This window comes from Ambystoma mexicanum, chromosome 10 (genome assembly GCF_040938575.1).
Source record: "Ambystoma mexicanum isolate Mex_15411 chromosome 10, UKY_AmexF1_1, whole genome shotgun sequence".
Lineage (NCBI taxonomy): Eukaryota > Metazoa > Chordata > Amphibia > Caudata > Ambystomatidae > Ambystoma > Ambystoma mexicanum.
In genome coordinates, this window is record NC_090932.1 from 1,536,976,866 (window position 1) to 1,536,998,403 (window position 21,538).

At 50.6% G+C, this 21,538-nt stretch overlaps 6 non-coding genes across 6 annotated transcripts; all 6 read right to left on the reverse strand.

The window, feature by feature from the left end:
- Positions 1 to 2,224: 2,224 nt before the first annotated feature.
- LOC138496599 (U4 spliceosomal RNA) lies at positions 2,225 to 2,365 on the reverse strand. The gene has a single exon (XR_011278096.1). It is a non-coding gene; the product is annotated as a U4 spliceosomal RNA (small nuclear RNA).
- Positions 2,366 to 5,873: 3,508 nt separating this feature from the next.
- LOC138496600 (U4 spliceosomal RNA) lies at positions 5,874 to 6,014 on the reverse strand. Its single transcript, XR_011278097.1, has one exon. It is a non-coding gene; the product is annotated as a U4 spliceosomal RNA (small nuclear RNA).
- Positions 6,015 to 9,523: 3,509 nt separating this feature from the next.
- Positions 9,524 to 9,664, reverse strand: LOC138496292 (U4 spliceosomal RNA). The gene has a single exon (XR_011277818.1). It is a non-coding gene; the product is annotated as a U4 spliceosomal RNA (small nuclear RNA).
- A 3,508-nt stretch (positions 9,665 to 13,172) lies between these two features.
- On the reverse strand, positions 13,173 to 13,313 carry LOC138496759 (U4 spliceosomal RNA). Its single transcript, XR_011278241.1, has one exon. It is a non-coding gene; the product is annotated as a U4 spliceosomal RNA (small nuclear RNA).
- A 3,508-nt stretch (positions 13,314 to 16,821) lies between these two features.
- Positions 16,822 to 16,961, reverse strand: LOC138496698 (U4 spliceosomal RNA). The gene has a single exon (XR_011278186.1). It is a non-coding gene; the product is annotated as a U4 spliceosomal RNA (small nuclear RNA).
- A 3,507-nt stretch (positions 16,962 to 20,468) lies between these two features.
- Positions 20,469 to 20,609, reverse strand: LOC138496601 (U4 spliceosomal RNA). The gene has a single exon (XR_011278098.1). It is a non-coding gene; the product is annotated as a U4 spliceosomal RNA (small nuclear RNA).
- Between the last annotated feature and the right edge of the window lie 929 nt (positions 20,610 to 21,538).

A 21,538-nucleotide genomic window follows, 5' to 3' on the forward strand; every position in this document is an offset into this window, starting at 1 on the left:
ATGCCCTGCCTATTGTTAGGTTCTCTCTGATGGCAGCGCATACTGATGAGAGTTAAGTGAAGCAGGCCTGCCAAGAGGCCTGTTCACAGAACTAACACAGGGCAGGAAACCCCAACACCTTTTTCATATGCAATGTGTCAGCTTGAAGCTAGCTCCCACCCCTCTGTATGAAGGCCATTGAATGTCATGTGTGGAACAACTGTTTACAGTAGGCAACCGCTGCAGGGCCACCCCCTTTCAGAGGGAAGATATATGTGATTTGATGCAGACAGTCTGTTCTCGAGCTCAATTAACCAGAGAGCCACTTTGATCCACAGGAGACAGGAAGATGGGTGCGGTTTAGTAGTACATGTTGTCACCCCTTACCTTTCCTGTTGCAAAGCACTCTGGTCATGACCTTACGCATGACAGAAGATTGGTGGTGGGGACCCAGGATTGGGTCTTTAAGGTAGGCTTAGCATGCTCCAATCACTGGGGCCCATTTGGCTTTAAAAGAGGGCTGAGCCCCTCACTAAGCAGATCATCCGACGACTTCAAAAGGAGTACGAAGAAGGACTCATTCGGACCCTCTGTGATGGTACAGTCTGCCTCACGGCTTCCGCCAGTGAAGGAAGTCCAGGATTTCCAAGAGGGAAGCAAAATACCTCCCAAAACATCTCCCAGGGAACAGAGGGAGATACCCGACTCAGAGGATCCATCAAGCAGCACCAGAACCGGTACCCAGCCAGCACACAGCGTGCCCTGCTAGGTTAAGCCAGCAAGCTTCCTAGGTGGGAAGTGCCAGAGAGTCTCTGAACAAAGGACAAGGCCGTTGCCGGCAAACACTCTTCTCAGCTTTGGGTCGGCCGCCTTAAACGTCGACCCAAGCATTGAGAAGAAGCTCGGAGGAGTGCCACAACAAGCATCAACCAGCGTCCATCTTTTAAGGACTTTTTCGAAGCAGTCGAGCTCTCAAACTGCGACCGGCTGCACCACTGTGGCTGTTCTCACGCTGCAGTCACTAAAGCCGTCTGAGAACCCTCGACCAGCGTTCCAGATCCACCAACCAGCACACAGACAACGATTCTTCACCCCGAGCCGCCGGGTAGGGCAGCCTGCAGCCGTCCGCCCAGCCTCGCTTACCAAACTGCCTGCCAACTGATATCCGCATCTGTCGTCCCTCTTGAACTCTGTCGCCGGAGCTACAAAGCATGCTGGAAGCCACTCGATGCTGTCGAGTACCAAGATCATCTCAAACACCAGTTACATTGTGGTTCTGTCCCCCTGGTCCTTCTCCGAAGGCCCTTAGTGACATTTACGACCTCTTGCTCCCTTGCTGCTGCAACCAAATAACCTTGAACAGTTCAGACTGATTGCTTTACCGACTGCACTCCTGTCAGTATCCAGAGTGCATCCCTCTCCTTTGTGAAACTGTCTGTCCCCTGTTTTCCTTTATAGGGTGGGTTGTATTTTGTAGTGTGTTAGAACTGTCTGTTGTATTAATACTAAATTAGATATTTGTATACAACCTTGACTGGACAGTCCCTTTTATCAGTGGGTCACAATTGTTTTTTCGCTCTGTTGCAACTAACCAGCCTGACGTTCCGTCCACTGTTCGGACCCCTTCCGGTGTACTAGAGGTGTGGGACTGATTGATGGTCTAGAAAGCGATATTCCTCCCTGGACCACTAGTGCCCCGGAAGTTGATTCGTCACACCAAGAGAGGTCGGGTTGTTGACTCCACGTGAATATGTGTCTATAGAATGCATGGGGACAGAAATGCCCTTTTGCCTCTCTTGGGAAGACTGAGATGGTGAGCGAAGGCCAAAGGTAAAGCGACCCCTCTGCTGCGGTTGGCTTCAGTGGCAGCCAGACCTCCCTGAGTAACCATCCAACAATCTGATGACTTTCGCAAGAGCAGATGTGGCAAAGAGGATCGAAGGCAGACAGGTCACTGTCTGCTAGGTTCTGAAAGCTCATGGTTTTCATGTCGTGAGATCAGGAAGGCAGCGAGACAACTGAGGCGCTTAATGCACCTGCTGCATGGTCACGGTTCCATAGACTTCGCTGCGCCGCTTGGAGTTTACGAATGCGCTAGCTTCTGGAAGTAAACCCCTTTGTTGAGGGTAGGCCACGAGAGAACAAAGAATAGAAGGGATGGGTTCCGAAAAACACACCCCTCTTGCTAGGTCTTCTCCAGTGGAGTAAAAGCGTCATTGTCTCCTTTTCAAACAAATCGGTTCAGCCTCCGTAGAGACTGTCAAAAATTACCAATTCCAGCTATATTTCAAGCTGTCATGGCGGGGTATTGGGTAAAGTTTTCAATAAGCAATAATCGCGCCTCGGTTAAACCTCATGAGCTACGATACTGCCACTGCGCAAAGCTAAAGCACCTGACCCAGAGGCCCGTGCGCCCCGGGAATGGATTCCCATTTAACTTGCACTGATCCCAGCAAGCTCCATCCTGAGCATCCTTTGTCAAACTCATAAAACCGCCTGGATTCCAGTGCCGAGATTTGTTGAGGTGAACACCTGTATCATCTTGCGCTCACCAAACTGACAGCAAATATAGTAGCAAGGTATGCATAGGATTCTGGGAGTAAACATGCAAATGAGCAGGCTGCTACCTGTGCGCTCTTTCCCTTAGCATGATCGGTGGCCTGTTGGCAAGTGACCCCGCCCTCCTGAGAGATTATTGGGCAGGCCGCTGCCAAGGCAACATGGGAGAGGCTTGAGAATGCAAAGAGCCATTGGAGGATTGCACAGGAGCGAGGACAGCATCGAGAAATGGGCTCCTTTGGGGACAGGTGAAGTGATGCTCCACCAGGACGACCAGCTGTTTCTGCAGTGCAGCCAGGACATTGACAAGAAGTGAATCAATTTGTCTCTGAGCGTTCCAACTGTTGACCAAACCATTACAATTTCGATACATTTCCATGCCATCACATACCTACCTGTTTGTGATAATTGCACTTGTCCTTGAAAATAGACCCGATTTTGCAGGGGACTCTGGGAAAAGTGAAAAGGTCCTATGTAATTCACGTCTTGTACCCTGTCTCATAGGGCGGACCCTGCAATTCTACTTCCACTCCACTGCCAAAAATGAAGCGGCCTTGCCCTGTTCAGGCTTTTTGCTGTAGCCCCTGGGCCTTTGCAGAGCCATCTGCTTAGTGTGGCTCTGCCACTGAGGTCAGAAGAGAACATTTAGCCTGAGAAACGGCTGTCTGTGTGTGCAGCTTGGAGAAGACACTGTTGCCATGGGAAAGACATGCCTGTTTGCTGTGCAAATGAAGTGCAGACACAGACAGAAGAGACCACTTGACTGGTAGGAATTGAAGAACCTGACCAAGAGTGAGGAATTAGACCATCCGCACGGGGAGTGTGCGCTCCGCCTGGGCTGGTTTGATACTTTTAAAAAAGAAATGGAATGTTGGTAGGTAAACCTCCTGGAAATGTGTGGGGCTATTCCGCACACATTTCCCAATGGACACTGCACAACAAACACATAGTCAAGTGCACTCTGGGGGACACAGTCTACCGGTGCGGTCCTCCTGTCACATTTAGCTGCAATGTGACAGCCATGGGTACATCAAAGCATCTCTGAAGGGGGAAGGCAACGCCTTCCTCCGGCCCTGGTCAGCCTACTTAAAATAGCAAAGGCTCCATCGATATGCCCTGCCTATTGTTAGGTTCTCTCTGATGGCAGCGCATACTGATGAGAGTTAAGTGAAGCAGGCCTGCCAAGAGGCCTGTTCACAGAACTAACACAGGGCAGGAAACCCCAACACCTTTTTCATATGCAATGTGTCAGCTTGAAGCTAGCTCCCACCCCTCTGTATGAAGGCCATTGAATGTCATGTGTGGAACAACTGTTTACAGTAGGCAACCGCTGCAGGGCCACCCCCTTTCAGAGGGAAGATATATGTGATTTGATGCAGACAGTCTGTTCTCGAGCTCAATTAACCAGGGAGCCACTTTGATCCACAGGAGACAGGAAGATGGGTGCGGCTTAGTAGTACATGTTGTCACCCCTTACCTTTCCTGTTGCAAAGCACTCTGGTCATGACCTTACGCATGACAGAAGATTGGTGGTGGGGACCCAGGATTGGGTCTTTAAGGTAGGCTTAGCATGCTCCAATCACTGGGGCCCATTTGGCTTTAAAAGAGGGCTGAGCCCCTCACTAAGCAGATCATCCGACGACTTCAAAAGGAGTACGAAGAAGGACTCATTCGGACCCTCGGTGATGGTACAGTCTGCCTCACGGCTTCCGCCAGTGAAGGAAGTCCAGGATTTCCAAGAGGGAAGCAAAATACCTCCCAAAACATCTCCCAGGGAACAGAGGGAGATACCCGACTCAGAGGATCCATCAAGCAGCACCAGAACCGGTACCCAGCCAGCACACAGCGTGCCCTGCTAGGTTAAGCCAGCAAGCTTCCTAGGTGGGAAGTGCCAGAGAGTCTCTGAACAAAGGACAAGGCCGTTGCCGGCAAACACTCTTCTCAGCTTTGGGTCGGCCGCCTTAAACGTCGACCCAAGCATTGAGAAGAAGCTCGGAGGAGTGCCACAACAAGCATCAACCAGCGTCCATCTTTTAAGGACTTTTTCGAAGCAGTCGAGCTCTCAAACTGCGACCGGCTGCACCACTGTGGCTGTTCTCACGCTGCAGTCACTAAAGCCGTCTGAGAACCCTCGACCAGCGTTCCAGATCCACCAACCAGCACACAGACAACGATTCTTCACCCCGAGCCGCCGGGTAGGGCAGCCTGCAGCCGTCCGCCCAGCCTCGCTTACCAAACTGCCTGCCAACTGATATCCGCATCTGTCGTCCCTCTTGAACTCTGTCGCCGGAGCTACAAAGCATGCTGGAAGCCACTCGATGCTGTCGAGTACCAAGATCATCTCAAACACCAGTTACATTGTGGTTCTGTCCCCCTGGTCCTTCTCCGAAGGCCCTTAGTGACATTTACGACCTCTTGCTCCCTTGCTGCTGCAACCAAATAACCTTGAACAGTTCAGACTGATTGCTTTACCGACTGCACTCCTGTCAGTATCCAGAGTGCATCCCTCTCCTTTGTGAAACTGTCTGTCCCCTGTTTTCCTTTATAGGGTGGGTTGTATTTTGTAGTGTGTTAGAACTGTCTGTTGTATTAATACTAAAGTAGATATTTGTATACAACCTTGACTGGACAGTCCCTTTTATCAGTGGGTCACAATTGTTTTTTCGCTCTGTTGCAACTAACCAGCCTGACGTTCCGTCCACTGTTCGGACCCCTTCCGGTGTACTAGAGGTGTGGGACTGATTGATGGTCTAGAAAGCGATATTCCTCCCTGGACCACTAGTGCCCCGGAAGTTGATTCGTCACACCAAGAGAGGTCGGGTTGTTGACTCCACGTGAATATGTGTCTATAGAATGCATGGGGACAGAAATGCCCTTTTGCCTCTCTTGGGAAGACTGAGATGGTGAGCGAAGGCCAAAGGTAAAGCGACCCCTCTGCTGCGGTTGGCTTCAGTGGCAGCCAGACCTCCCTGAGTAACCATCCAACAATCTGATGACTTTCGCAAGAGTAGATGTGGCAAAGAGGATCGAAGGCAGACAGGTCACTGTCTGCTAGGTTCTGAAAGCTCATGGTTTTCATGTCGTGAGATCAGGAAGGCAGCGAGACAACTGTGGCGCTTAATGCACCTGCTGCATGGTCACGGTTCCATAGACTTCGCTGCGCCGCTTGGAGTTCACGAATGCGCTAGCTTCTGGAAGTAAACCCCTTTGTTGAGGGTAGGCCACGAGAGAACAAAGAATAGAAGGGATGGGTTCCGAAAAACACACCCCTCTTGCTAGGTCTTCTCCAGTGGAGTAAAAGCGTCATTATCTCCTTTTCAAACAAATCGGTTCAGCCTCCGTAGAGACTGTCAAAAATTACCAATTCCAGCTATATTTCAAGCTGTCATGGCGGGGTATTGGGTAAAGTTTTCAATAAGCAATAATCGCGCCTCGGTTAAACCTCATGAGCTACGATACTGCCACTGCGCAAAGCTAAAGCACCTGACCCAGAGGCCCGTGCGCCCCGGGAATGGATTCCCATTTAACTTGCACTGATCCCAGCAAGCTCCATCCTGAGCATCCTTTGTCAAACTCATAAAACCGCCTGGATTCCAGTGCCGAGATTTGTTGAGGTGAACACCTGTATCATCTTGCGCTCACCAAACTGACAGCAAATATAGTAGCAAGGTATGCATAGGATTCTGGGAGTAAACATGCAAATGAGCAGGCTGCTACCTGTGCGCTCTTTCCCTTAGCATGATCGGTGGCCTGTTGGCAAGTGACCCCGCCCTCCTGAGAGATTATTGGGCAGGCCGCTGCCAAGGCAACATGGGAGAGGCTTGAGAATGCAAAGAGCCATTGGAGGATTGCACAGGAGCGAGGACAGCATCGAGAAATGGGCTCCTTTGGGGACAGGTGAAGTGATGCTCCACCAGGACGACCAGCTGTTTCTGCAGTGCAGCCAGGACATTGACAAGAAGTGAATCAATTTGTCTCTGAGCGTTCCAACTGTTGACCAAACCATTACAATTTCGATACATTTCCATGCCATCACATACCTACCTGTTTGTGATAATTGCACTTGTCCTTGAAAATAGACCCGATTTTGCAGGGGACTCTGGGAAAAGTGAAAAGGTCCTATGTAATTCACGTCTTGTACCCTGTCTCATAGGGCGGACCCTGCAATTCTACTTCCACTCCACTGCCAAAAATGAAGCGGCCTTGCCCTGTTCAGGCTTTTTGCTGTAGCCCCTGGGCCTTTGCAGAGCCATCTGCTTAGTGTGGCTCTGCCACTGAGGTCAGAAGAGAACATTTAGCCTGAGAAACGGCTGTCTGTGTGTGCAGCTTGGAGAAGACACTGTTGCCATGGGAAAGACATGCCTGTTTGCTGTGCAAATGAAGTGCAGACACAGACAGAAGAGACCACTTGACTGGTAGGAATTGAAGAACCTGACCAAGAGTGAGGAATTAGACCATCCGCACCATCCGGTGTGCGCTCCGCCTGGGCTGGTTTGATACTTTTAAAAAAGAAATGGAATGTTGGTAGGTAAACCTCCTGGAAATGTGTGGGGCTATTCCGCACACATTTCCCAATGGACACTGCACAACAAACACATAGTCAAGTGCACTCTGGGGGACACAGTCTACCGGTGCGGTCCTCCTGTCACATTTAGCTGCAATGTGACAGCCATGGGTACATCAAAGCATCTCTGAAGGGGGAAGGCAACGCCTTCCTCTGGCCCTGGTCAGCCTACTTAAAATAGCAAAGGCTCCATCGATATGCCCTGCCTATTGTTAGGTTCTCTCTGATGGCAGCGCATACTGATGAGAGTTAAGTGAAGCAGGCCTGCCAAGAGGCCTGTTCACAGAACTAACACAGGGCAGGAAACCCCAACACCTTTTTCATATGCAATGTGTCAGCTTGAAGCTAGCTCCCACCCCTCTGTATGAAGGCCATTGAATGTCATGTGTGGAACAACTGTTTACAGTAGGCAACCGCTGCAGGGCCACCCCCTTTCAGAGGGAAGATATATGTGATTTGATGCAGACAGTCTGTTCTCGAGCTCAATTAACCAGAGAGCCACTTTGATCCACAGGAGACAGGAAGATGGGTGCGGCTTAGTAGTACATGTTGTCACCCCTTACCTTTCCTGTTGCAAAGCACTCTGGTCATGACCTTACGCATGACAGAAGATTGGTGGTGGGGACCCAGGATTGGGTCTTTAAGGTAGGCTTAGCATGCTCCAATCACTGGGGCCCATTTGGCTTTAAAAGAGGGCTGAGCCCCTCACTAAGCAGATCATCCGACGACTTCAAAAGGAGTACGAAGAAGGACTAATTCGGACCCTCGGTGATGGTACAGTCTGCCTCACGGCTTCCGCCAGTGAAGGAAGTCCAGGATTTCCAAGAGGGAAGCAAAATACCTCCCAAAACATCTCCCAGGGAACAGAGGGAGATACCCGACTCAGAGGATCCATCAAGCAGCACCAGAACCGGTACCCAGCCAGCACACAGCGTGCCCTGCTAGGTTAAGCCAGCAAGCTTCCTAGGTGGGAAGTGCCAGAGAGTCTCTGAACAAAGGACAAGGCCGTTGCCGGCAAACACTCTTCTCAGCTTTGGGTCGGCCGCCTTAAACGTCGACCCAAGCATTGAGAAGAAGCTCGGAGGAGTGCCACAACAAGCATCAACCAGCGTCCATCTTTTAAGGACTTTTTCGAAGCAGTCGAGCTCTCAAACTGCGACCGGCTGCACCACTGTGGCTGTTCTCACGCTGCAGTCACTAAAGCCGTCTGAGAACCCTCGACCAGCGTTCCAGATCCACCAACCAGCACACAGACAACGATTCTTCACCCCGAGCCGCCGGGTAGGGCAGCCTGCAGCCGTCCGCCCAGCCTCGCTTACCAAACTGCCTGCCAACTGATATCCGCATCTGTCGTCCCTCTTGAACTCTGTCGCCGGAGCTACAAAGCATGCTGGAAGCCACTCGATGCTGTCGAGTACCAAGATCATCTCAAACACCAGTTACATTGTGGTTTGGTCCCCCTGGTCCTTCTCCGAAGGCCCTTAGTGACATTTACGACCCCTTGCTCCCTTGCTGCTGCAACCAAATAACCTTGAACAGTTCAGACTGATTGCTTTACCGACTACACTCCTGTCAGTATCCAGAGTGCATCCCTCTCCTTTGTGAAACTGTCTGTCCCCTGTTTTCCTTTATAGGGTGGGTTGTATTTTGTAGTGTGTTAGAACTGTCTGTTGTATTAATACTAAAGTAGATATTTGTATACAACCTTGACTGGACAGTCCCTTTTATCAGTGGGTCACAATTGTTTTTTCGCTCTGTTGCAACTAACCAGCCTGACGTTCCGTCCACTGTTCGGAGCCCTTCCGGTGTACTAGAGGTGTGGGACTGATTGATGGTCTAGAAAGCGATATTCCTCCCTGGACCACTAGTGCCCCGGAAGTTGATTCGTCACACCAAGAGAGGTCGGGTTGTTGACTCCACGTGAATATGTGTCTATAGAATGCATGGGGACAGAAATGCCCTTTTGCCTCTCTTGGGAAGACTGAGATGGTGAGCGAAGGCCAAAGGTAAAGCGACCCCTCTGCTGCGGTTGGCTTCAGTGGCAGCCAGACCTCCCTGAGTAACCATCCAACAATCTGATGACTTTCGCAAGAGCAGATGTGGCAAAGAGGATCGAAGGCAGACAGGTCACTGTCTGCTAGGTTCTGTAAGCTCATGGTTTTCATGTCGTGAGATCAGGAAGGCAGCGAGACAACTGAGGCGCTTAATGCACCTGCTGCATGGTCACGGTTCCATAGACTTCGCTGCGCCGCTTGGAGTTTACGAATGCGCTAGCTTCTGGAAGTAAACCCCTTTGTTGAGGGTAGGCCACGAGAGAACAAAGAATAGAAGGGATGGGTTCCGAAAAACACACCCCTCTTGCTAGGTCTTCTCCAGTGGAGTAAAAGCGTCATTGTCTCCTTTTCAAACAAATCGGTTCAGCCTCCGTAGAGACTGTCAAAAATTACCAATTCCAGCTATATTTCAAGCTGTCATGGCGGGGTATTGGGTAAAGTTTTCAATAAGCAATAATCGCGCCTCGGTTAAACCTCATGAGCTACGATAATGCCACTGCGCAAAGCTAAAGCACCTGACCCAGAGGCCCGTGCGCCCCGGGAATGGATTCCCATTTAACTTGCACTGATCCCAGCAAGCTCCATCCTGAGCATCCTTTGTCAAACTCATAAAACCACCTGGATTCCAGTGCCGAGATTTGTTGAGGTGAACACCTGTATCATCTTGCGCTCACCAAACTGACAGCAAATATAGTAGCAAGGTATGCATAGGATTCTGGGAGTAAACATGCAAATGAGCAGGCTGCTACCTGTGCGCTCTTTCCCTTAGCATGATCGGTGGCCTGTTGGCAAGTGACCCCGCCCTCCTGAGAGATTATTGGGCAGGCCGCTGCCAAGGCAACATGGGAGAGGCTTGAGAATGCAAAGAGCCATTGGAGGATTGCACAGGAGCGAGGACAGCATCGAGAAATGGGCTCCTTTGGGGACAGGTGAAGTGATGCTCCACCAGGACGACCAGCTGTTTCTGCAGTGCAGCCAGGACATTGACAAGAAGTGAATCAATTTGTCTCTGAGCGTTCCAACTGTTGACCAAACCATTACAATTTCGATACATTTCCATGCCATCACATACCTACCTGTTTGTGATAATTGCACTTGTCCTTGAAAATAGACCCGATTTTGCAGGGGACTCTGGGAAAAGTGAAAAGGTCCTATGTAATTCACGTCTTGTACCCTGTCTCATAGGGCGGACCCTGCAATTCTACTTCCACTCCACTGCCAAAAATGAAGCGGCCTTGCCCTGTTCAGGCTTTTTGCTGTAGCCCCTGGGCCTTTGCAGAGCCATCTGCTTAGTGTGGCTCTGCCACTGAGGTCAGAAGAGAACATTTAGCCTGAGAAACGGCTGTCTGTGTGTGCAGCTTGGAGAAGACACTGTTGCCATGGGAAAGACATGCCTGTTTGCTGTGCAAATGAAGTGCAGACACAGACAGAAGAGACCACTTGACTGGTAGGAATTGAAGAACCTGACCAAGAGTGAGGAATCAGACCATCCGCACGGGGAGTGTGCGCTCCGCCTGGGCTGGTTTGATACTTTTAAAAAAGAAATGGAATGTTGGTAGGTAAACCTCCTGGAAATGTGTGGGGCTATTCCGCACACATTTCCCAATGGACACTGCACAACAAACACATAGTCAAGTGCACTCTGGGGGACACAGTCTACCGGTGCGGTCCTCCTGTCACATTTAGCTGCAATGTGACAGCCATGGGTACATCAAAGCATCTCTGAAGGGGGAAGGCAACGCCTTCCTCCGGCCCTGGTCAGCCTACTTAAAATAGCAAAGGCTCCATCGATATGCCCTGCCTATTGTTAGGTTCTCTCTGATGGCAGCGCATACTGATGAGAGTTAAGTGAAGCAGGCCTGCCAAGAGGCCTGCTCACAGAACTAACACAGGGCAGGAAACCCCAACATCTTTTTCATATGCAATGTGTCAGCTTGAAGCTAGCTCCCACCCCTCTGTATGAAGGCCATTGAATGTCATGTGTGGAACAACTGTTTACAGTAGGCAACCGCTGCAGGGCCACCCCCTTTCAGAGGGAAGATATATGTGATTTGATGCAGACAGTCTGTTCTCGAGCTCAATTAACCAGAGAGCCACTTTGATCCGCAGGAGACAGGAAGATGGGTGCGGCTTAGTAGTACATGTTGTCACCCCTTACCTTTCCTGTTGCAAAGCACTCTGGTCATGACCTTACGCATGACAGAAGATTGGTGGTGGGGACCCAGGATTGGGTCTTTAAGGTAGGCTTAGCATGCTCCAATCACTGGGGCCCATTTGGCTTTAAAAGAGGGCTGAGCCCCTCACTAAGCAGATCATCTGACGACTTCAAAAGGAGTACGAAGAAGGACTCATTCGGACCCTCGGTGATGGTACAGTCTGCCTCACGGCTTCCGCCAGTGAAGGAAGTCCAGGATTTCCAAGAGGGAAGCAAAATACCTCCCAAAACATCTCCCAGGGAACAGAGGGAGATACCCGACTCAGAGGATCCATCAAGCAGCACCAGAACCGGTACCCAGCCAGCACACAGCGTGCCCTGCTAGGTTAAGCCAGCAAGCTTCCTAGGTGGGAAGTGCCAGAGAGTCTCTGAACAAAGGACAAGGCCGTTGCCGGCAAACACTCTTCTCAGCTTTGGGTCGGCCGCCTTAAACGTCGACCCAAGCATTGAGAAGAAGCTCGGAGGAGTGCCACAACAAGCATCAACCAGCGTCCATCTTTTAAGGACTTTTTCGAAGCAGTCGAGCACTCAAACTGCGACCGGCTGCACCACTGTGGCTGTTCTCACGCTGCAGTCACTAAAGCCGTCTGAGAACCCTCGACCAGCGTTCCAGATCCACCAACCAGCACACAGACAACGATTCTTCACCCCGAGCCGCCGGGTAGGGCAGCCTGCAGCCGTCCGCCCAGCCTCGCTTACCAAACTGCCTGCCAACTGATATCCGCATCTGTCGTCCCTCTTGAACTCTGTCGCCGGAGCTACAAAGCATGCTGGAAGCCACTCGATGCTGTCGAGTACCAAGATCATCTCAAACACCAGTTACATTGTGGTTCTGTCCCCCTGGTCCTTCTCCGAAGGCCCTTAGTGACATTTACGACCTCTTGCTCCCTTGCTGCTGCAACCAAATAACCTTGAACAGTTCAGACTGATTGCTTTACCGACTGCACTCCTGTCAGTATCCAGAGTGCATCCCTCTCCTTTGTGAAACTGTCTGTCCCCTGTTTTCCTTTATAGGGTGGGTTGTATTTTGTAGTGTGTTAGAACTGTCTGTTGTATTAATACTAAAGTAGATATTTGTATACAACCTTGACTGGACAGTCCCTTTTATCAGTGGGTCACAATTGTTTTTTCGCTCTGTTGCAACTAACCAGCCTGACGTTCCGTCCACTGTTCGGACCCCTTCCGGTGTACTAGAGGTGTGGGACTGATTGATGGTCTAGAAAGCGATATTCCTCCCTGGACCACTAGTGCCCCGGAAGTTGATTCGTCACACCAAGAGAGGTCGGGTTGTTGACTCCACGTGAATATGTGTCTATAGAATGCATGGGGACAGAAATGCCCTTTTGCCTCTCTTGGGAAGACTGAGATGGTGAGCGAAGGCCAAAGGTAAAGCGACCCCTCTGCTGCGGTTGGCTTCAGTGGCAGCCAGACCTCCCTGAGTAACCATCCAACAATCTGATGACTTTCGCAAGAGCAGATGTGGCAAAGAGGATCGAAGGCAGACAGGTCACTGTCTGCTAGGTTCTGAAAGCTCATGGTTTTCATGTCGTGAGATCAGGAAGGCAGCGAGACAACTGAGGCGCTTAATGCACCTGCTGCATGGTCACGGTTCCATAGACTTCGCTGCGCCGCTTGGAGTTTACGAATGCGCTAGCTTCTGGAAGTAAACCCCTTTGTTGAGGGTAGGCCACGAGAGAACAAAGAATAGAAGGGATGGGTTCCGAAAAACACACCCCTCTTGCTAGGTCTTCTCCAGTGGAGTAAAAGCGTCATTGTCTCCTTTTCAAACAAATCGGTTCAGCCTCCGTAGAGACTGTCAAAAATTACAAATTCCAGCTATATTTCAAGCTGTCATGGCGGGGTATTGGGTAAAGTTTTCAATAAGCAATAATCGCGCCTCGGTTAAACCTCATGAGCTACGATACTGCCACTGCGCAAAGCTAAAGCACCTGACCCAGAGGCCCGTGCACCCCGGGAATGGATTCCCATTTAACTTGCACTGATCCCAGCAAGCTCCATCCTGAGCATCCTTTGTCAAACTCATAAAACCGCGTGGATTCCAGTGCCGAGATTTGTTGAGGTGAACACCTGTATCATCTTGCGCTCACCAAACTGACAGCAAATATAGTAGCAAGGTATGCATAGGATTCTGGGAGTAAACATGCAAATGAGCAGGCTGCTACCTGTGCGCTCTTTCCCTTAGCATGATCGGTGGCCTGTTGGCAAGTGACCCCGCCCTCCTGAGAGATTATTGGGCAGGCCGCTGCCAAGGCAACATGGGAGAGGCTTGAGAATGCAAAGAGCCATTGGAGGATTGCACAGGAGCGAGGACAGCATCGAGAAATGGGCTCCTTTGGGGACAGGTGAAGTGATGCTCCACCAGGACGACCAGCTGTTTCTGCAGTGCAGCCAGGACATTGACAAGAAGTGAATCAATTTGTCTCTGAGCGTTCCAACTGTTGACCAAACCATTACAATTTCGATACATTTCCATGCCATCACATACCTACCTGTTTGTGATAATTGCACTTGTCCTTGAAAATAGACCCGATTTTGCAGGGGACTCTGGGAAAAGTGAAAAGGTCCTATGTAATTCACGTCTTGTACCCTGTCTCATAGGGCGGACCCTGCAATTCTACTTCCACTCCACTGCCAAAAATGAAGCGGCCTTGCCCTGTTCAGGCTTTTTGCTGTAGCCCCTGGGCCTTTGCAGAGCCATCTGCTTAGTGTGGCTCTGCCACTGAGGTCAGAAGAGAACATTTAGCCTGAGAAACGGCTGTCTGTGTGTGCAGCTTGGAGAAGACACTGTTGCCATGGGAAAGACATGCCTGTTTGCTGTGCAAATGAAGTGCAGACACAGACAGAAGAGACCACTTGACTGGTAGGAATTGAAGAACCTGACCAAGAGTGAGGAATTAGACCATCCGCACGGGGAGTGTGCGCTCCGCCTGGGCTGGTTTGATACTTTTAAAAAAGAAATGGAATGTTGGTAGGTAAACCTCCTGGAAATGTGTGGGGCTATTCCGCACACATTTCCCAATGGACACTGCACAACAAACACATAGTCAAGTGCACTCTGGGGGACACAGTCTACCGGTGCGGTCCTCCTGTCACATTTAGCTGCAATGTGACAGCCATGGGTACATCAAAGCATCTCTGAAGGGGGAAGGCAACACCTTCCTCCGGCCCGGGTCAGCCTACTTAAAATAGCAAAGGCTCCATCGATATGCCCTGCCTATTATTAGGTTCTCTCTGATGGCAGCGCATACTGATGAGAGTTAAGTGAAGCAGGCCTGCCAAGAGGCCTGTTCACAGAACTAACACAGGGCAGGAAACCCCAACACCTTTTTCATATGCAATGTGTCAGCTTGAAGCTAGCTCCCACCCCTCTGTATGAAGGCCATTGAATGTCATGTGTGGAACAACTGTTTACAGTAGGCAACCGCTGCAGGGCCACCCCCTTTCAGAGGGAAGATATATGTGATTTGATGCAGACAGTCTGTTCTCGAGCTCAATTAACCAGAGAGCCACTTTGATCCACAGGAGACAGGAAGATGGGTGCGGCTTAGTAGTACATGTTGTCACCCCTTACCTTTCCTGTTGCAAAGCACTCGGGTCATGACCTTACGCATGACAGAAGATTGGTGGTGGGGACCCAGGATTGGGTCTTTAAGGTAGGCTTAGCATGCTCCAATCACTGGGGCCCATTTGGCTTTAAAAGAGGGCTGAGCCCCTCACTAAGCAGATCATCCGACGACTTCAAAAGGAGTACGAAGAAGGACTCATTCGGACCCTCGGTGATGGTACAGTCTGCCTCACGGCTTCCGCCAGTGAAGGAAGTCCAGGATTTCCAAGAGGGAAGCAAAATACCTCCCAAAACATCTCCCAGGGAACAGAGGGAGATACCCGACTCAGAGGATCCATCAAGCAGCACCAGAACCGGTACCCAGCCAGCACACAGCGTGCCCTGCTAGGTTAAGCCAGCAAGCTTCCTAGGTGGGAAGTGCCAGAGAGTCTCTGAACAAAGGACAAGGCCGTTGCCGGCAAACACTCTTCTCAGCTTTGGGTCGGCCGCCTTAAACGTCGACCCAAGCATTGAGAAGAAGCTCGGAGGAGTGCAACAACAAGCATCAACCAGCGTCCATCTTTTAAGGACTTTTTCGAAGCAGTCGAGCTCTCAAACTGCGACCGGCTGCACCACTGTGGCTGTTCTCACGCTGCAGTCACTAAAGCCGTCTGAGAACCCTCGACCAGCATTCCAGATCCACCAACCAGCACACAGACAACGATTCTTCACCCCGAGCCGCCGGGTAGGGCAGCCTGCAGCCGTCCGCCCAGCCTCTCTTACCAAACTGCCTGCCAACTGATATCCGCATCTGTCGTCCCTCTTGAACTCTGTCGCCGGAGCTACAAAGCATGCTGGAAGCCACTCGATGCTGTCGAGTACCAAGATCATCTCAAACACCAGTTACATTGTGGTTCTGTCCCCCTGGTCCTTCTCCGAAGGCCCTTAGTGACATTTACGACCTCTTGCTCCCTTGCTTCTGCAACCAAATAACCTTGAACAGTTCAGACTGATTGCTTTACCGACTGCACTCCTGTCAGTATCCAGAGTGCATCCCTCTCCTTTGTGAAACTGTCTGTCCCCTGTTTTCCTTTATAGGGTGGGTTGTATTTTGTAGTGTGTTAGAACTGTCTGTTGTATTAATACTAAAGTAGATATTTGTATACAACCTTGACTGGACAGTCCCTTTTATCAGTGGGTCACAATTGTTTTTTCGCTCTGTTGCAACTAACCAGCCTGACGTTCCGTCCACTGTTCGGACCCCTTCCGGTGTACTAGAGGTGTGGGACTGATTGATGGTCTAGAAAGCGATATTCCTCCCTGGACCACTAGTGCCCCGGAAGTTGATTCGTCACACCAAGAGAGGTCGGGTTGTTGACTCCACGTGAATATGTGTCTATAGAATGCATGGGGACAGAAATGCCCTTTTGCCTCTCTTGGGAAGACTGAGATGGTGAGCGAAGGCCAAAGGTAAAGCGACCCCTCTGCTGCGGTTGGCTTCAGTGGCAGCCAGACCTCCCTGAGTAACCATCCAACAATCTGATGACTTTCGCAAGAGCAGATGTGGCAAAGAGGATCGAAGGCAGACAGGTCACTGTCTGCTAGGTTCTGAAAGCTCATGGTTTTCATGTCGTGAGATCAGAAAGGCAGCGAGACAACTGAGGCGCTTAATGCACCTGCTGCATGGTCACGGTTCCATAGACTTCGCTGCGCCGCTTGGAGTTTACGAATGCGCTAGCTTCTGGAAGTAAACCCCTTTGTTGAGGGTAGGCCACGAGAGAACAAAGAATAGAAGGGATGGGTTCCGAAAAACACACCCCTCTTGCTAGGTCTTCTCCAGTGGAGTAAATGCGTCATTGTCTCCTTTTCAAACAAATCGGTTCAGACTCCGTAGAGACTGTCAAAAATTACCAATTCCAGCTATATTTCAAGCTGTCACGGGGGGTATTGGGTAAAGTTTTCAATAAGCAATAATCGCGCCTCGGTTAAACCTCATGAGCTACGATACTGCCACTGCGCAAAGCTAAAGCACCTGACCCAGAGGCCCGTGCGCCCCGGGAATGGATTCCCATTTAACTTGCACTGATCCCAGCAAGCTCCATCCTGAGCATCCTTTGTCAAACTCATAAAACCGCCTGGATTCCAGTGCCGAGATTTGTTGAGGTGAACACCTGTATCATCTTGCGCTCACCAAACTGACAGCAAATATAGTAGCAAGGTATGCATAGGATTCTGGGAGTAAACATGCAAATGAGCAGGCTGCTACCTGTGCGCTCTTTCCCTTAGCATGATCGGTGGCCTGTTGGCAAGTGACCCCGCCCTCCTGAGAGATTATTGGGCAGGCCGCTGCCAAGGCAACATGGGAGAGGCTTGAGAATGCAAAGAGCCATTGGAGGATTGCACAGGAGCGAGGACAGCATCGAGAAATGGGCTCCTTTGGGGACAGGTGAAGTGATGCTCCACCAGGACGACCAGCTGTTTCTGCAGTGCAGCCAGGACATTGACAAGAAGTGAATCAATTTGTCTCTGAGCGTTCCAACTGTTGACCAAACCATTACAATTTCGATACATTTCCATGCCATCACATACCTACCTGTTTGTGATAATTGCACTTGTCCTTGAAAATAGACCCGATTTTGCAGGGGACTCTGGGAAAAGTGAAAAGGTCCTATGTAATTCACGTCTTGTACCCTGTCTCATAGGGCGGACCCTGCAATTCTACTTCCACTCCACTGCCAAAAATGAAGCGGCCTTGCCCTGTTCAGGCTTTTTGCTGTAGCCCCTGTGCCTTTGCAGAGCCATTGCTTAGTGTGGCTCTGCCACTGAGGTCAGAAGAGAACATTTAGCCTGAGAAACGGCTGTCTGTGTGTGCAGCTTGGAGAAGACACTGTTGCCATGGGAAAGACATGCCTGTTTGCTGTGCAAATGAAGTGCAGACACAGACAGAAGAGACCACTTGACTGGTAGGAATTGAAGAACCTGACCAAGAGTGAGGAATTAGACCATCCGCACGGGGAGTGTGCGCTCCGCCTGGGCTGGTTTGATACTTTTAAAAAAGAAATGGAATGTTGGTAGGTAAACCTCCTGGAAATGTGTGGGGCTATCCCGCACACATTTCCCAATGGACACTGCACAACAAACACATAGTCAAGTGCACTCTGGGGGACACAGTCTACCGGTGCGGTCCTCCTGTCACATTTAGCTGCAATGTGACAGCCATGGGTACATCAAAGCATCTCTGAAGGGGGAAGGCAACGCCTTCCTCCGGCCCTGGTCAGCCTACTTAAAATAGCAAAGGCTCCATCGATATGCCCTGCCTATTGTTAGGTTCTCTCTGATGGCAGCGCATACTGATGAGAGTTAAGTGAAGCAGGCCTGCCAAGAGGCCTGTTCACAGAACTAACACAGGGCAGGAAACCCCAACACCTTTTTCATATGCAATGTGTCAGCTTGAAGCTAGCTCCCACCCCTCTGTATGAAGGCCATTGAATGTCATGTGTGGAACAACTGTTTACAGTAGGCAACCGCTGCAGGGCCACCCCCTTTCAGAGGGAAGATATATGTGATTTGATGCAGACAGTCTGTTCTCGAGCTCAATTAACCAGAGAGCCACTTTGATCCACAGGAGACAGGAAGATGGGTGCGGCTTAGTAGTACATGTTGTCACCCCTTACCTTTCCTGTTGCAAAGCACTCTGGTCATGACCTTGCGCATGACAGAAGATTGGTGGTGGGGACCCAGGATTGGGTCTTTAAGGTAGGCTTAGCATGCTCCAATCACTGGGGCCCATTTGGCTTTAAAAGAGGGCTGAGCCCCTAACTAAGCAGATCATCCGACGACTTCAAAAGGAGTACGAAGAAGGACTCATTCGGACCCTCGGTGATGGTACAGTCTGCCTCACGGCTTCCGCCAGTGAAGGAAGTCCAGGATTTCCAAGAGGGAAGCAAAATACCTCCCAAAACATCTCCCAGGGAACAGAGGGAGATACCCGACTCAGAGGATCCATCAAGCAGCACCAGAACCGGTACCCAGCCAGCACACAGCGTGCCCTGCTAGGTTAAGCCAGCAAGCTTCCTAGGTGGGAAGTGCCAGAGAGTCTCTGAACAAAGGACAAGGCCGTTGCCGGCAAACACTCTTCTCAGCTTTGGGTAGGCCGCCTTAAACGTCGACCCAAGCATTGAGAAGAAGCTCGGAGGAGTGCAACAACAAGCATCAACCAGCGTCCATCTTTTAAGGACTTTTTCGAAGCAGTCGAGCTCTCAAACTGCGACCGGCTGCACCACTGTGGCTGTTCTAACGCTGCAGTCACTAAAGCCATCTGAGAACCCTCGACCAGCGCTCCAGATCCACCAACCAGCACACAGACAACGATTCTTCACCCCGAGCCGCCGGGTAGGGCAGCCTGCAGCCGTCCGCCCAGCCTCGCTTACCAAACTGCCTGCCAACTGATATCCGCATCTGTCGTCCCTCTTGAACTCTGTCGCCGGAGCTACAAAGCATGCTGGAAGCCACTCGATGCTGTCGAGTACCAAGATCATCTCAAACACCAGTTACATTGTGGTTCTGTCCCCCTGGTCCTTCTCCGAAGGCCCTTAGTGACATTTACGACCTCTTGCTCCCTTGCTGCTGCAACCAAATAACCTTGAACAGTTCAGACTGATTGCTTTACCGACTGCACTCCTGTCAGTATCCAGAGTGCATCCCTCTCCTTTGTGAAACTGTCTGTCCCCTGTTTTCCTTTATAGGGTGGGTTGTATTTTGTAGTGTGTTAGAACTGTCTGTTGTATTAATACTAAAGTAGATATTTGTATACAACCTTGACTGGACAGTCCCTTTTATCAGTGGGTCACAATTGTTTTTTCGCTCTGTTGCAACTAACCAGCCTGACGTTCCGTCCACTGTTCGGACCCCTTCCGGTGTACTAGAGGTGTGGGACTGATTGATGGTCTAGAAAGCGATATTCCTCCCTGGACCACTAGTGCCCCGGAAGTTGATTCGTCACACCAAGAGAGGTCGGGTTGTTGACTCCACGTGAATATGTGTCTATAGAATGCATGGGGACAGAAATGCCCTTTTGCCTCTCTTGGGAAGACTGAGATGGTGAGCGAAGGCCAAAGGTAAAGCGACCCCTCTGCTGCGGTTGGCTTCAGTGGCAGCCAGACCTCCCTGAGTAACCATCCAACAATCTGATGACTTTCGCAAGAGCAGATGTGGCAAAGAGGATCGAAGGCAGACAGGTCACTGTCTGCTAGGTTCTGAAAGCTCATGGTTTTCATGTCGTGAGATCAGGAAGGCAGCGAGACAACTGAGGCGCTTAATGCACCTGCTGCATGGTCACGGTTCCATAGACTTCGCTGCGCCGCTTGGAGTTTACGAATGCGCTAGCTTCTGGAAGTAAACCCCTTTGTTGAGGGTAGGCCACGAGAGAACAAAGAATAGAAGGGATGGGTTCCGAAAAACACACCCCTCTTGCTAGGTCTTCTCCAGTGGAGTAAAAGCGTCATTGTCTCCTTTTCAAACAAATCGGTTCAGCCTCCGTAGAGACTGTCAAAAATTACCAATTCCAGCTATATTTCAAGCTGTCATGGCGGGGTATTGGGTAAAGTTTTCAATAAGCAATAATCGCGCCTCGGTTAAACCTCATGAGCTACGATACTGCCACTGCGCAAAGCTAAAGCACCTGACCCAGAGGCCCGTGCGCCCCGGGAATGGATTCCCATTTAACTTGCACTGATCCCAGCAAGCTCCATCCTGAGCATCCTTTGTCAAACTCATAAAAACCGCCTGGATTCCAGTGCCGAGATTTGTTGAGGTGAACACCTGTATCATCTTGCGCTCACCAAACTGACAGCAAATATAGTAGCAAGGTATGCATAGGATTCTGGGAGTAAACATGCAAATGAGCAGGCTGCTACCTGTGCGCTCTTTCCCTTAGCATGATCGGTGGCCTGTTGGCAAGTGACCCCGCCCTCCTGAGAGATTATTGGGCAGGCCGCTGCCAAGGCAACATGGGAGAGGCTTGAGAATGCAAAGAGCCATTGGAGGATTGCACAGGAGCGAGGACAGCATCGAGAAATGGGCTCCTTTGGGGAAAGGTGAAGTGATGCTCCACCAGGACGACCAGCTGTTTCTGCAGTGCAGCCAGGACATTGACAAGAAGTGAATCAATTTGTCTCTGAGCGTTCCAACTGTTGACCAAACCATTACAATTTCGATACATTTCCATGCCATCACATACCTACCTGTTTGTGATAATTGCACTTGTCCTTGAAAATAGACCCGATTTTGCAGGGGACTCTGGGAAAAGTGAAAAGGTCCTATGTAATTCACGTCTTGTACCCTGTCTCATAGGGCGGACCCTGCAATTCTACTTCCACTCCACTGCCAAAAATGAAGCGGCCTTGCCCTGTTCAGGCTTTTTGCTGTAGCCCCTGGGCCTTTGCAGAGCCATCTGCTTAGTGTGGCTCTGCCACTGAGGTCAGAAGAGAACATTTAGCCTGAGAAACGGCTGTCTGTGTGTGCAGCTTGGAGAAGACACTGTTGCCATGGGAAAGACATGCCTGTTTGCTGTGCAAATGAAGTGCAGACACAGACAGAAGAGA